The sequence below is a fragment of the Arachis duranensis genome, chromosome 3, assembly GCF_000817695.3.
Source record: "Arachis duranensis cultivar V14167 chromosome 3, aradu.V14167.gnm2.J7QH, whole genome shotgun sequence".
In the NCBI taxonomy this organism is placed as follows: Eukaryota; Viridiplantae; Streptophyta; class Magnoliopsida; order Fabales; family Fabaceae; genus Arachis; species Arachis duranensis.
This window is the reverse complement of record NC_029774.3, coordinates 51437866-51454432: the sequence shown is the minus strand read 5'-3', so window position 1 is coordinate 51454432 and position 16567 is coordinate 51437866.

Here is a 16567-nt window from a genome sequence, read left to right as displayed (position 1 = left end):
AACACCTATAATTCTTCATGGAGAAATCATCCAAATTTCTCATGGAAAGATCAACAAAAGCGTCAACAAGTCTTTAATAATGATGGAAGAAACAGGATTAGCAATGCCAAGCCTTTTTATCATCTTCTCAGCAACAGACAGAGAATTTTGAGCAGAGAATTATGAGCAGAGCACCTCTAACTTAGCAAATATAGTCTCTGATCTGTCTAAGGTCACTTTAAGCTTCATGAGTGAAACAAGGTCCTCAATTAGAAATTTGGAGGCACAAGTGGGTCAGGTGAGTAAGAAAATCACTGAAACTCCTCCTAGTACTCTCCCAAGCAATACTGAAGAGAATCCAAAAAGAGAGTGCAAGGCCATTGACATAATCAACATGGCCGAACCTAGAGAGGAAGGAGAGGACGTGAACCCCAATGAGGAAGACCTCAGGGGACATCTCTCAAGCAAGAAGGAGTTTCTTATTGAGGATTTAAAGGAATCTGAAGGTCATATAGAGACCATAGAGATCCCATTAAACCTCCTTCTTCCATTCATGAGCTCTGAAAACTATTCTTCCTCTAAAGAGGATGAAGATGTAACTGGAGAGCAAGTTGCTCAATATCTAGGAGCTATCATGAAACTGAATGCCAAGTTGTTTGGTAATGAGACTTGGGAAGATGAACCTCCCTTGCTCGTTGATGAACTAGATACATGGGTTCAGCAAACTTTACCTTAAAAGAAACAAGATCCTGGTAAATTCTTAATACCCTGTACCATAGGCACCATTACCTTTGAAAAGGCTCTGTGTGACCTAGGGTCAGGCATAAATCTTATGCCACTCTCTGTAATGGAGAAGCTGGGGATCATTGAGGTACAGCCTGCCATATTCTCATTGCAAATGGCAGACATGTCAGTAAGACAAGCTTATGGATTGGTAGAGGACGTGTTAGTAACGGTTAAAGGCCTTTACATCCCTGTTGATTTCATAATCTTAGACACTATGAAGGAGGAGGATGAATGCATCATCCTTGGAAGACCTTTCCTAACCACAGCGGGAGCTGTAATAGATGTTAATAGAGGAGAATTAGTCCTTCAATTGAATGGGGACTACCTTGTGTTTAAGACCCAAGGGTGTTCTTCTTTAACGATGGAGAGGAAGCATGAAAAGCTTCTCTCAATACAGAGTCAAACAGAGCCCCCACAATCAAACTCTAAGTTTAGTGTTGGGAGGCCACAACCAAACTCTAAGTTTGGTGTTGAATCCCCACATCCAAGCTCTAAGTTTGGTATTGGGAGTCTACAACATTGACCTGATCACATATGTGGCTCCATGAGAGCCCACTGTCAAGCTATTGACATTAAAGAAGCGCTTATTAGGAGGCAACACAATTTTTATTTATCTAATTGTATTTTTCTTTTATTGTTCTTTAATGTTTTATTAGGTTCATGATCATGTGGAGTCACGAAAAAAATACTAAAATTAAAAATAGAATAAAAAACAGCAGAAGAAAAATCACACCCTAGAGGAAGGACTTACTGGCGTTCAAACGCCAATAAGGAGCATTTGGCTGGCGTTCAATGCCAAAATAGAGCATGGATCTGGCGTTGAACGCCAGAAACAAGTATCATCCTCAGGAATATACCCTGAGGAGAGCTGGTGCTGAACGCCAGAAACAAGCATGGAACTGGCGTTCAACGCCAGAAACATGCTGCAATTGGGCGTTGAACGCCCAAAATAAGCATCACTTCGGCGTTTAGACGCCAGAATTGTATGCAAAGGTGTTTTACATGCCTAATTGGTGCAGGGATGTAAATCCTTGACACCTCAGGATCTGTGGACCCCACAGGATCATCCCGTGATCTGTGGACCCCACAAGATCCCGACCTATCTCAACTCACCTTCTTTCCTCTTCTTTGCATTCATCCTCTCTTCCCCATAAACACTTTTTCCCAAAAAATCCTTCACCAATCACCTCAATCTCTCTTTCCAATTACCCCCTTCACCACTCACATCCATCCACTATTTCCCATAAACCCCACATACCTTCAAAATTCAAAATTTCTTTCCCACCCAAACCCACCCTAAATAGCCGAACTTACCCCCTCTCCCCTCCCTATATAAACCCCTCCATCCTTCTTCATTTTAACACAACACAACCCCCTCTTCTACACCTTGGCCGAATACACATCCTCTCAACTCTCCTCCATATTTTCTCGTCCTCTTCTTCTTTTCTTTCTTCTTTTGCGCGAGGGCGAGCAATATTCTAAGTTTGGTGTGGTAAAAGCATAGCTTTTTGTTTTTCCATAACTACCTATGGCACCTAAGACCGGAGAAACCTCTAGAAAAGGGAAAGGGAAGACAAAAGCTTCCACCTCTGAGTCATGGGAGATGGAGAGATTCATCTTCAAAGCCCATCAAGACCACTTCTATGATATTATGGCCAAGAAGAAGGTGATCCCTGAGGTCCCTTTCAAGCTCAAGAAAAATGAGTATCCGGAGATCCGACATGAGATCCAAAGAAGAAGTTGGGAAGTTCTGACCAACCCCATTCAACAAGTTGGAATCTTAATGGTTCAAGAGTTCTATGCCAATGCATGGATCACTAGGAACCATGATCAAAGTATGAACCCTGTTGAAGGAGCTCAATGGAAAAGAGACTCCAAAGGCAAGCCGGTTAAATTAAGAAGACTAGACCTCAAGTCTGTGGCTAGAGGATGGTTGGAGTTCATCCAACGCTCCCTCATCCCCACTAGCAACCGATCCAAAGTTACTGTGGATCGGGCCATCATGATTCATAGCATCATGAATGGAGAGGAAGCAAAAGTTCATGAAGTCATCTCCCTTAAATTCTACAAAATAGCCGAAAAGTCCTCTACCATGGCAAGGCTAGCTTTTCCTCATCTTATTTGCCATCTATGTTACTCAGCTGGAGTTATCATAGAAGGAGACATCCCCATTGAAGAGGATAAGCCCATCACTAAGAAGAGGATGGAACAAACAAGAGAGCCCACTCATGGATCCCAAGAGACGCATGAGGAAGCTCATCACCATGAAATCCCAGAGATGCCTCAAGGGATGCACTTTCCTCCCAACAACTATTGGGAACAACTCAACACTTCTCTAGAAGACTTGAGTTACAATATGGATCAATTAAGGGTGGAACATCAAGAACACTCTATCATTCTCCATGAAATTAGAGAAAATCAAAGAGTAGTGAGGGAGGAGCAACAAAGGCAAGAAAGAGACATAGAAGAGCTCAAGGACATCGTTGGTTCTTCAAGAAGAAAGCACTACTATCACTAAGGTGGACTCATTCCTTGTTCTTATTTTTTCTGTATTTCGGTTTTTATGCTATATGTGTGTTTATGTTTTGTGTCTCTACCTCATGATCATTAGTATTGAGTAACTATGTCTTAAGGTTATCAATAATTCCATAAATCCTTCACCTCTCTTAAATGAAAAATGTTTCTAATTCAAAAGAACAAGAAGTACATGAATTTCAAAATTATCCTTGAATTTAGTTTAATTATATTGATGTCGTGACAATACTTTTTGTTTTCTGAATGAATGCTTGAACAGTGCATATTTTTGATCTTGTTGTTTATGAATGTTAAAATTGTTGGCTCTTGAAAGAATGATGAACAAAGAGAATGTTATTGACAATCTGAAAAATCATGAAAATTGATTCTTGAAGCAAGAAAAAGCAGTGAAAAAGCAAAAGCTTGCGGAAAAAAAATGGCGAAAAAAATTAAAAAGAAAAAGAAAAAGCAAGCAGAAAAAGTCAATAGCCCTTAAAACCAAAAGGCAAGGGTAAAAAGGATCCAAGGCTTTGAGCATCAATGGATAGGATGGCCCAAGGAAATAAAATCCAGGCCTAAGCGGCTAAATCAAGTTGTCCCTAACCATGTGCTTGTGGCATGCAGGTCCAAGTGAAAAGCTTGAGACTGAGTGGTTAAAGTCGTGATCCAAAGCAAAAAGAGTGTGCTTAAGAACTCTGGACACCTCTAACTGGGGACTTTAGCAAAGCTGAGTCACAATCTAAAAATGTTCACCCAGCTATGTGTCTGTGGCATTTATGTATCCGATGGTAATACTGGAAAACAAAGTGCTTAGGGCCACGGCCAAAACTCATAAAAGTAGCTGTGTTCAAGAATCAACAAACTTAACTAGGAGAATCAATAACACTATCTAAAATTTTAAGTTCCTATAGATGCCAATCATTCTAAACTTCAAAGGAGAAAGTGAGATGCCAAAACTGTTCAGAAGCAAAAAGCTACACAGAAAGCACCTCACCACAAGACCAGTCTAGACGATGCATGAGATCCAAACGGTAGCCCGCTGATGAGCGAATAATTTATACGCTTTTTGGCATTGTTCTTAGGTAGTTTTTAATAGGATATAGTTACTTTTAGGGATGTTTTCATTAGTTTTTATGCTAAATTCACATTTCTGGACTTTATTATGAGTTTGTGCATTTTCTGTAATTTTAGGTATTTTCTGGCTGAAATTGAGGGACCTAAGCAAAACTCTGATAAAAGGCTAACAAAGGACTGCTGATGCTATTGGATTCTGACCTCCCTGCACTCAAAATGGATTTTCTCGAGCTGCCGAACTCCAAAAGGCACGCTCTCAACAGCGTTGGAAACTAGACATTCAGAGCTTTCCAGCAATATATAATAGTTCATACTTTATTCGTGATTAGACGATGTAAACTGGCGCTCAACACCAGTTCCATGCTGCATTCTGGAGTCAAACGCCAGAAACACGTCACGAACCAGAGTTGAACGCCAAAAACACGTTACAACTTGGCGTTCAACTCCAAAAGAAGCCTCTTCATGTGTAAAGATCGAGCTCAGCCCAAGCACATACCAAGTTGGCCCTGGAAGTGGATTTCTGCATCAATCACTTACTTCTGTAAAGCCTAGTAGCTAGTCTAGTATAAATAGGACATTTTATTATTGTATTAGACATCCTGGATCCTGGATTGTATTTTTGATCCTGTGATCACATTTTAGAGGCTGGCCATTTGGCCATGCCTGAACCTTCATCACTTATGTATTTTCAATGGTGGAGTTTCTACACACCATAGATTAAGGGTGTGGAGCTCTGCTGTACCTCGAGTTTTAATGCAATTACTACTATCTTTTATTCAAATTCATTCTTATTTCTGTTCTAAGATACTACTTGTACTTCAACTTGATGGATGTGATGATCCGTGACACTCATCATCATCCGTCCCTATGAACGCATGCCTGACAAGCACTTCCGTTCTACAAGCGAAAGCTAGAGTGTATATCTCTTGGATTCCTGATGCATGACGCATGGTTGCCCTCGCCTGACAACCGATCCTTCCATTCCGTGAGATCAGAGTCTTCGTGGTATAAGCTAGAATTGATGGCAGTATTCATGAGAATCCGGAAAGTCTAAACCTTGTCTGTGGTATTCCGAGTAGGATTCCGGGATTAAATGACTGTGACGAGCTTCAAACTCGCGATTGTTGGGCTTGATGAGAAATGCAAAAGAATCAAAGGATTCTATTCCGACATGATCGAGAACCGACAGATGATTAGGCGTGCCGTGATAGAGCATTTGGACCTTTTTCACTGAGAGGATGGGATGTAGCCATTGACAACGGTGATGCCCTACATACAGCTTGCCATGGAAAGGAGTAAGAAGGATTGGATGAAGGCAGTAGGAAAGCAGAGATTCAGAAGGAGCACATCATCTTCATACGCCTATCTGAAATTCCCATCGATGATCTACATAAGTATTTCTATCTTTATTTTCTATTTATTTATTATTATTATTTGAAAACTCCATAACCATTTATTATCCGCCTGACTGAGATTTACAAGATGACCATAGCTTGCTTCATACCAACAATCTCCGTGGGATCGACCCTTACTCACGTAAGGTTTATTACTTGGACGACCCAGTGCACTTGTTAGTCAGTTGTGCGAGGTTGTGAAGAAAGTGCTGAGTTAGTAAATGCGCACACCAAGTTGAATGCCATTATAAGAGATCACAATTTCGTGCACCATTTGGTTTTAAAAATCTTATTTTTGGTGTCTTTTAGTTGTTTTTCTTTAATTTTCGAAAATTAGTGTCATTAGATCTTAAATTTTTAAGTTTGGTGTCTCTTAGTTGTTTTTCTTTTTCTTAAAAATTCGAAAATCCAAAAAAATATTTCTTTTCTCTTTGTTTATATTTTCAAAAATCTTGCTATTTTTTCTTATCTCGATTTAAAAAAGTTTTTAAGTTTGGTGTTTTCTTGTTAGTAAAGTTAAATTTTAAATTTCAAACCTTATCTTTTCAAATCTTTTTCAAATCTTTATCATATCTTTTTACTTTAAATCCTTCCTATCTTATCTTCTTTTAAACTCTTAAATTTTAAACTCCTATCTTTTTAAATCTTTACTATTTTTTTTAAGTTTGATTTTGAACGTTTTTAAAATCTTATCTTATCTTGTTTTTAATTCAAATTTTAAATTTCAAATTCAGTTTTCAAAATTTTAAAATTCAAAATTCAAAATTTAAAATTCAAATTTCTAAATTTTAAAATTCAAAATTAGAATTTCAAAACTTAAATTCAAATATTTTTCAAATCTTATCTTTCCTTGTTTGACTCCTTCTTTCAATTTTAAATTTCAAAATCAAATCTTTTATTTTCCTTACAAATCTTGTTAGTTAGTTAGTTACTTGTTTTATCTTTTATTCTCCTTTCTCTTTCTCTTTTTCAAAACTTCCTAACTACTTTCTCTCTCTTCTTTTCTGAAAAATCATCTCTCCTTCGCTCTCTATTTTCGAATTCTATCTCATCTCCTACATTCATTATTCTTCTTCTTTAGATATCTCATAGGGAGTTCTCTATACTCTGACATAAAAACTCCCATTCTTTCTCTTTCTTGGTTTTCTTTTTCTTGTTTATGAGTAGGAACAGAGATAAAGAACCCCTCTTTGATGCTAATTCTGAGCCTAAGAGGACTCTAAGGAGGTGGCTACAACAAGCTAGGGCACAACACTCCGGAGGAAACCTCACAAAGCTTTTCGAACAAAAAGCTGAGTGTAAGAACCGAGCCTAATTAATCGTTTAGTTAAGTAATTATTATTTCCCAAATTAGGATCCAAAAAATTAGAGTGAGAATTTGAGGATTTAAATGTGATTTTTTGACACAGTAGGTTTTTCTGAGGCAGAAAATGTGTTTTCTGCAAAAAATTGCGAACCGGCGATTGAACCATTTGAACTGGTTCAAGTCTGTCCGGTACTGTGCGAGAAAAAATGAAAGCAGTCAAAAACCTTCGAAAAATATTAGAGATAGAAAACCGGGCGTTAATTTTAAAGGTTTGGCCCAAAGTTGGGTTGATGAATTTTGAGTTCAATTATGATGATTGATAATGATATGATGATGATGAATGATTATGTGGATTTGAAAAGTGGTTTGGTATGATAGATGTGATGTTGAGGTTGATGAAATGGTAATGTTGATGGAAAAGTTGAATGTGGATTGATCATAAGTGTGATATATTCGATGTTGAGGTTGAGAATAATGAAATGTGATGGAAAATGTGGTAAGATTCGTATAATATGACACAAAGGGTAGATTTTGATGAAAAATAGAGTTTGGAATGGTTTAGTATGGTTTGGGTTGTGTTTTACAAGAAATTGTCGAATTTGGTAAAAGTTGGTTTTTAGTGAACTTTGTCTGATCATAACTTTTTCCTCGGTTTTCAAAATTTGTTGAAATTGGTTTAGAATTAAAGTTTATTGAAAACTCTTCAATTTGATTTAAAGTTTGTAAACTTTAAAATTTTGTAGAGAAAGTTATGATCATTCAAAGATTGGTGTCAAAATCTAAAATTTTGCAAAGTTGCAGAATTTTGTGTTTTCTGGTATGTGCGTGGTGCACAAAATTGTGATCTCAATGGCGCCAACAACTTGGTACGCACAATTGTAATCTCAACTCTTTTTCACAATTTCGCACAACTAACCAGCAAGTACACTGGGTCGTCCAAGTAATAAACCTTACGTGAGTAAGGGTCGATCTCACGGAGATTGTCGGCTTGAAGCAAGCTATGGTCATCTTGTAAATCTTAGTCAAGCAGATTCAAATGGTTATGGAGTTTTGATAATTAAAATATAAATAAACATAAAATAAAGATAGAGATACTTATGTATTTCATTGGTGGGAATTTCAGATAAGCGTATGGAGATGAGTTATTCCTTCTAAATCTCTGCTTTCCTACTGCCTTCATCTAATCCTTCATACTCCTTTCTATGGCAAGCTGTATGTTGGGGGATCACCATTGTCAATGGCTACCGTCCGTCCTCTCAGTGAAAATGGTCCAAATACGCTGTCACCGCATGACTAATCATCTATCGGTTCTCACTCATGTTGGAATAGGATCCATTGATCCTTTTGCGTCTGCACTACACCCAACACTTGCGAGTTTGAAGCTCGTCACAGTCATCCCATCCCAGATCATACTCAAAATATCACAAACAAGGTTTAGACTTTCCGGATCTCAAGAATGCTGCCAATTGATTCTAGCTTATACCACGAAGACTCTGATCGTGAACCAGAAGGCTAAGAAATATGCATTCAAGCTTGTTTGCATGTAGAACGGGAGTGTTTGTCAGGCACGCGTTCATAAGTGAGAATAGTGATGAGCATTACATAATCATCACATTCATCATGTTCTTGTGTGCAAATGGATATCTTAGAACAGGAATAAGCATGAATTGAATAGAAAATAGTAGTAATTGCATTAATACTCGAGGAACAGCAGAGCTCCACACCTTAATCTATGGTGTGATGAAACTCCACTGTTGAAAATACATAAGTGATGATGGTCCAGGCATGGCTGTAAGGCCAGCCCCCAATGTCTAAGATAGCATAAAACTGATCAAAGATTCCAGCATGTGAGTACAATAGTAAAAAGTCCTATTTATACTAAACTAATTACTAGGGTTTACAAAAATAAGTAAATGATTCAGAAATCCACTTTCGGGCCCACTTGGTGTGTGCTTGGGCTAAGCATTGAAGCTTTCATGTGTAGAGACTTCTCTTGGAGTTAAACGCCAGTTTGCAGCCTGTTTTGGGCGTTTAACTCCAGCTTGTCACCTGTCTCTAGCGTTTAATGCCAGAATAGGGCAGGGAGTTGGCGTTTGAACGCTAATTTCCGTCGTCAAAACTTGAGAAAATTATGGACTATATATATTCCAACACAATTGAGAGCGCGCCATTTGGGTTTCTGTAGCTCCAAAAAATCTATTTCGAGTGTAGGGAGGTCAGAATCCAACAGCATCAGCAGTCCTTTTAAAGCCTCTGAATTAGATTTTTGCTCAGGTCCCTTAATTTCAGCCAGAAAATACCTGAAATCACAGAAAAACCCAAAAACTTATAGTAAAGTCCAGAAATGTGAATTTTTCTTAAAAATTAATAAAAATATACTAAAAACCAACTAAATCATACCAAAAACTATCTAAAAACCATGCCAAAAAGCGTATAAATTATCCGCTCATCACAACACCAAACTTAAATTGTTACTTGTCCCCAAGCAACTGAAAATAAAATAGGATAAAAAGATGAGAATATACAATGAATCTCACAATATCAATGAAACTTAGTCCCAATTAGATGAGCGGGGCTAGTAGCTTTTTGCTTCTGAACAGTTTTGGCATCTCACTTTATCCTTTGAAATTCAGAATGATTGGCATCTATAGGAACACAAAATTTTGGATAGTGTTATTGATTCTCCTAGTTCAGTATGTTGATTCTTGAACATAGCTACTTTATGAGTCTTGGCCGTGGCCCTAAGCAACTTGTTTTCCATTATTACCACCGGATACAAAAATGTCACAGACACATAACTGGGTGAACCTTTTCAGATTGTGACTTAGCTTTGCTAAAGTCCCCAATTAGAGGTGTCCAGAGTTCTTAAGCACACTCTTTTTGCTTTGGATCACGACTTTAACCACTCAGTCTCAAGCTTTTCACCTTGCCTTTTAGTTTAAAGGGTTATTGGCTTTTTTATCTTGCCTTTTGGTTTAAAGAGCTATTGGCTTTTTCTTCTTGCTTTTTCTTTTTCTTTCTTTTTCATTTTCGCTTTTTCTCTCTTTTTTTTCCACAAACCTTGTCATTCACTGCTTTTTCCTGCTTCAAGAATCAATTTTATGATTTTTCAGATTATCAATAACATTTCTCTTTGTTCATCATTCTTTCAAGTACCAACAATTTTAACATTCATAAACTTCACTATAAAAAATATGCACAGTTCAAGCATTCATTCAGAAAACAAAAAGTATTGCCACCACATCAAAATAATTAAACTAATTTCAAGATAAAATTTGAAATCCAAGTACTTCTTGTTCTTTTGTAATTAGGCACATTCTTCATTTAAGAGTGGTAAAGGATTCATGGAATTATTCATAGCTTTAAGACATAGACACTAGACACTAATGATTATGTAATGAATATACAAACCTAGACAAACATAAAGCATCAAATTCGAAAAACAGAAAAATAAGAACAAGGAAATCAAAGAACGGGTCCACCTAAGTGATGGCGGCTAGTTCTTCCTCTTGAAGATCCAATGGAACGCCTGAGCTCCTCTCTGTCTCTTTCTTGCCTTTGTTACTCCTCTCTCATAGCTCTTTGATCTTCTCTAATCTCATGGAGAATGATGGAGTGCTCTTGGTGCTCTACCCTTAGTTGGTCCATATTGTAACTCAAGCCTTCCAGAGAGATGTTGAGTTGCTCTTAATAGTTGTGTGGATGAAAATGCATCCTTTGAGGCATCTCAAGGATTTCATGAGGAATTTCCTCATGCTCTTGTTGAGGTCCATGAGTGGGCTCTCTTGTTTGATCCATCCTTTTCTTAATGATGGGCTTGTCCTCTTCATTGAGGATGTCTCCTTCTATGTTAATCCCAGCCAAATTGCATAGGTGACAAATGAGATGAGGAAAGGCTAACCTTGCCAAAGTGGAGAACTTGTCAGCCACCTTGTAGAGTTCTAGAGGTATGATCTCATGAACTTTCACTTCCTCCCCAATCATGATACTATGGATCATGATGGCCCGATCCACAGTCACTTCAGATCGGTTGCTAGTAGGAATGATGAAACATTGGATGAACTCCAACCATCCTCTAGCCACAGGCTTAAGGTCCAGTCTTCTCAATTGAACCGGATTGCCTCTTGAGTCTCTTTTCCATTGAGCTCCTTCCACACATATGTCTATGAGGACTTGGTCCAACCTTTGATCAAAGTTGACCCTTCTAGTGTACGGGCATGCGTTTTCTTGCATCGTTGGCAAGTGGAACGCCAACCTTACATTTTTCGGACTGAAATCTAAGCATTTCCTCTGAACCATTGTAAGCCAATTATTTGGATTCGGGTTCATACTTTGATCATGGTTCCTAGTGATCCATGCATTAGCATAGAACTCTTGAACCATTAAGATTCCGACTTGTTGAATGGGGTTGGTGAGAACTTCCCAACCTCTTCTTCGGATTACATGTCCGATCTCCGGATACTCATTCTTCTTGAGCATGAAAGGGACCTCAGGGATCACCTTCTTCTTGGCCACAACTTCATAGAAGTGGTCTTGATGGACCTTTGAGATGAATCTCTCCATCTCCCATGACTCGGAGGTGGAAGCTTTTGCCTTTCCTTTCCTCTTTCTAGAGATTTCTTCAGCCTTAGGTGCCATAAATGGTTATAGAAAAACAAAAAATAATGCTTTTACCACACCCAACTTAAAAGGTTTGCTCGTCCTCGAGCAAAAGAAGAAAGAAAGAAGGGGAAGAAGAAGAAAATGGAGGAGATGGAGGGAGATAGGGGTTCGACCAAGAAGGGGGAAAGGTGTTTGTGTTGTGTGAATATGAAGGAGTAGTGAGGGTTTATAAAGGGGTGATGGGTGGGTTAGGTTTCGGTCATTAGGGTTGGGTTTGGGAGGGAAAAGTGTTTGAATTTGAAAGTGAGGTAGGTGGGGTTTTGGGGAAGAGATATGGAGGTGATTGGTGAAGAGAATATAAGGAAGAGGATAGGATTTGATTGGTTAATGGTGTTTTGGGTGGAGTGTTATAGAGATGTGTGAGGGGGAGAGAGAGAAGTGGGGTAGGTGGAGATCCTGTGGGGTCCACAGATCCTGAGGGGTCAAGGATTTCTCATCCTTGTTTCTTTTAGGCGTGCAAAATGCCCTTATTGTGCAATCCTGGCATTTAACGCCAGACTGCTACCTATTTCTGGCGTTAAACGCCAACTTTTATACCTTTCATGGCGTTTAACGCTAGGCTGTTACTTGTTTCTGGCGTTTAACACCCGTTTGATGCTCTGTTCTGGCGTTAAACGCCAGTCTGGTGCCCATTTCTGGCGTTAAACGCTCAGAATGGTGCCAGGCTGGGCGTTTAACGCCCATTCTACTACTCTTACTGGCGTTTAAATGCCAGTAAGCTTATCCTCTAGGGTGTGCTATTTTTAATGCTGTTTTTGAATTTGCTTTGATTTTTGCAGTTGTTTTTGTGACTCCACATGATCATCAACCTAAAGAAAACATGATCATCAATCACAGCTTTTGCTGTGGCTAGGAAAGGTCTGCCAAGGATGATGGATTCATCATCATCTTTCCTAGTGTCTAGGATTATGAAATCAGCATTGTTTAAAGGCCTTTAAACTTCACTAGCGAGTCCTCTACTAGCCATAAGCCTATTTTAGTGATTTGTCTGCCATCTCTAGTGAAATTCTTGCAGATTGTACCTCAAATATCCCTAGTTTCTCCATTGCAGAGAGTGGCGTGAGGTTTATGCCTGACCCTAGGTCACACAGAGCCTTCTCAAAGGTCATGGTACCTATGGTACAGGGTATTAAAAATTTACCAGGATCCTCTTTCTTATAAGGTAAAGTGTGCTGAACACAGGTATTCAGTTCATTAATGAGCAATGGAGGTTCATCCTCCCAAGTCTCATTACCAAATAGCTTGGCATTCAGCTTCATGATTGCTCCTAAATACTGGGCAACTTGCCCTTCAGTAATATCTTCATCCTCTTCAGAGGAGGAATAGTCATCAGAGCTCATGAATGGTAGATGTAGGTTCAATGAAATCTCTATGGTCTCTAGATGAGCCTCAGATTCCTTAGGTTCCTCAATTGGGAACTCTTTTTTGTCCAAAGGACGTCCCATGAGGTCTTCCTTACTGGGATTCACGTCCTCCTCCTCCTCTCTAGGTTCGGCCACACCAAGTAAGGTTATGGCCTTGCACTCTCTTTTTGGATTCTTTTCTGTATTGCTTGGGAGAGTACTAGGAGGAGTTTCAGTGACTCTTTTACTCAGCTGGCCCACTTTGCCTCCAGATTTCTAATGGAGGACCTTGTTTCATTCATGAAACTTGGAGTGGCCTTAGATAGATCAGAGACTATGTTTGCTAAGCTAGATGGGTTCTGCTCAGAATTCTCTGTCTGTTGCTGAGAGGATGATAGAAAAGGCTTGCCATTGCTAAATCTGTTTCTTCCACCATTATTAAAGCCTTGTTGAGGCTTTTATTGATCCTTCCATGAGAAATTTGGATGATTTCTCCATGAGGGATTATAGGTGTTTCCATAGGCTTCACCCATGTAATTCACCTCTGCCATTGCAGAGTTCTTAGGATCATAAGCTTCTTCTTCAGAAGATGCTTCTTTAGTACTGTTGGATGCATTTTGCAATCCATTCAGACTCTGAGAAATTGGTGAACGAAATTGTGATCCTCAACAATGGTGCTAAAGACTTGGTGCTCTAAAACGTGAATCACACTTTGTCACAATTTCGCACAACTAACCAGCAAGTGCACTGGGTCGTCCAAGTAATAAACCTTACGTGAGTAAGGGTCGATCCCACGGAGATTGTTGGTATGAAGCAAGCTATGGTCATCATGTAAATCTCAGTTAGGCGGATTCAAATGGTTATAAAGGTTTCGAAAATAATAATAAATAAAGCATAAAATAAAGATAGAGATACTTATGTAATTTATTGATGAGACTTTCAGATAAGTGTATGGAGATGCTTGTCCCTTCTGAATATCTACTTTCCTACTGCTTTCATCCAATCCTTCATACTCCTTTCCATGAAAAGCTGTATGTAGGGCATCACTGTTGTCAATGGCTACTTCCCATCCTCTCAGTGAAAATGGTCCAATTTTTCTTGTCACAGCACAGCTAATCATCTGTCGGTTCTCGATCATGTCGGAATAGAATCCATTGATTCTTTTGCGTCTGTCACTACGCCCATCAATCGCGAGTTTAAAGCTCGTCACAGTCATTCAGTCCCTGAATCCTACTCGGAATACCACATACAAGGTTTATACTTTTCGGATTCTCAAGAATGGCCGCCAAAGGGTTCTAGCTTATACCACGAAGATCCTTATTAAAGAATCCAAGAGATACACGCTCGTTCTAAGGTAGAACGGAAGTGGTTGTCAATCACGCGTTCATAGGTGAGAATGATGATGAGTGTCACGGATCATCACATTCATCATGTTGAAGTGCAGCAAATATCTTAGAATTAGAATAAGCATGAATTGAATAGAAAATAGTAGTAATTGCATTAATACTCGAGGTACAGCAGAGCTCCACACCCTTAATCTATGGTGTGTAGAAACTCCACCGTTGAAAATACATAAGTGATGGTCCAGGCATAGCCGAATGGCCAGCCCCCAAAACGCGATCAAAGGATCAAAATACAATCCAGAGATGTGGTAAAAAAACTGACACCAGTACAATAGTAAAAAAGTTCTATTTATACAAAACTAGTCACTAGGGTTTACAGAAATAAGTCTAAGTGCAGAAATCCACTTCCGGGGCCCAGTTTGGTGTGTGCTTGGGCTGAGCTTGAGCTTTACACATGCAGAGGCTTCTCTTGGGGTTAAACTCCAAGTTGTAATGTGTTTTTGGCATTTAACTCTGGTTTGTGACGTGTTTCTGGCGTTTTACTCCAGAATGCAGCATGAAATTTGCGTCATCTTAACTCAAATAAAGTGTGGACTATTATATATTTCTGGAAAGCCCTGGATGTCTACATTCCAACGGAGTTTAAAGCGTGCCATTTGGAGTTCTGTAGCTCCAGAAAATCCATTTCGAGTGCAGGGAGGTCAGAATCCAACAACATCAGCAGTCCCTTTTCAGCCTGAATCAGATTTTTGCACAGGTCCCTCAATTTCAGCCAGAAAATACCTGAAATCACAAAAAAACACACAAACTCATAGTAAAGTCCAGAAATGTGAATTTTGCATAAAAACTAATAAAAATATCCCTAAAAGTAGCTAGATCCTACTAAAAACTACCTAAAAATAATGCCAAAAAGTGTATAAATTATTCGCTCATCACAACACCAAACTTAAATTGTTGCTTGTCCCTAAGCAACTGAAAATCAAATAGGATAAAAAGAAGAGAATATACTATAAATCTCAAAATATCAATGAATATTAGTTCTAACTAAATGAGCGGGACTTGTAACTTTTTGCTTCTTAACAGTTTTGGCATCTCACTTTATCCTTTGAAGTTTAGAATGATAGGCATCTATAGGAATTCAGAGTTCAGATAGTGTTATTGATTCTCCTAGTTAAGTATGTTGATTCTTGAACACAGCTACTTTTATGAGTCTTGGTCGTGGCCCTAAGCACTTTGTTTTCCAGTATTACCACCGGATACATAAATGCCACAAACACATGACTGGGTGAACCTTTTCAAATTGTGACTCAGCTTTGCTAAAGTCCCCAGTTAGAGGTGTCCAAAGCTCTTAAGCACACTCTTTTTACTTTGGATCATGACTTTAACCACTCAGTCTCAAGCGTTTCACTTGGACCTGCATGCCACAAGCACATGGTTAGGGACAACTTGATTTAGCCGCTTAGGCCTAGATTTTATTTCCTTAGGCCCTCCTATCCATTGATGCTCAAAGCCTTGGATCCTTTTTTACCCTTGCCTTTTGGTTTTAAGGGCTATTGGCTTTTTCTGCTTGCTTTTTCTTTTATTTTTTTCGCCACTTTTTTTTCGCAAGCTTTTGTTCTTCACTACTTTTTCTTGCTTCAAGAATCAATTTCATGATTTTTTAGATCATCAATAACATTTCTCTTTTTCATCATTCTTTCAAGAGCCAACAATTTTAACATTTATAAACAATAAGATCAAAAAATATGCACTGTTCAAGCATTCATTCAGAAAATAAAAAGTATTGTCACCACATCAATATAATTAAACTAATTTCAAGGATGAATTCAAAACTCATGTACTTCTTTTTCTTTTGTATTAAAAACATTTTTCATTTAAGAAAGGTGAGGGATTCATGGAGTTATTCATAGCCTTAAGACATAGTTACTAAATACTAATGATGATGTAGTAAAGACACAAACATAGACAAGCATGAAGCTTAAAAAACTGAAAAATAGAGAGATAAGAACAAGGAAGTTAAGGAATGAGTCCACCTTAGTGATGGTGGCTCCTTCTCCTTGAAGGACCATTGGTGTCCTTGAGCTCCTCTATGTCTCTTCCTTGCCTCTGTTGCTTGATCCCTAGTGATTTTGGTGCTCCTGTCCTTAGTTGCTCCCAATAATTGTG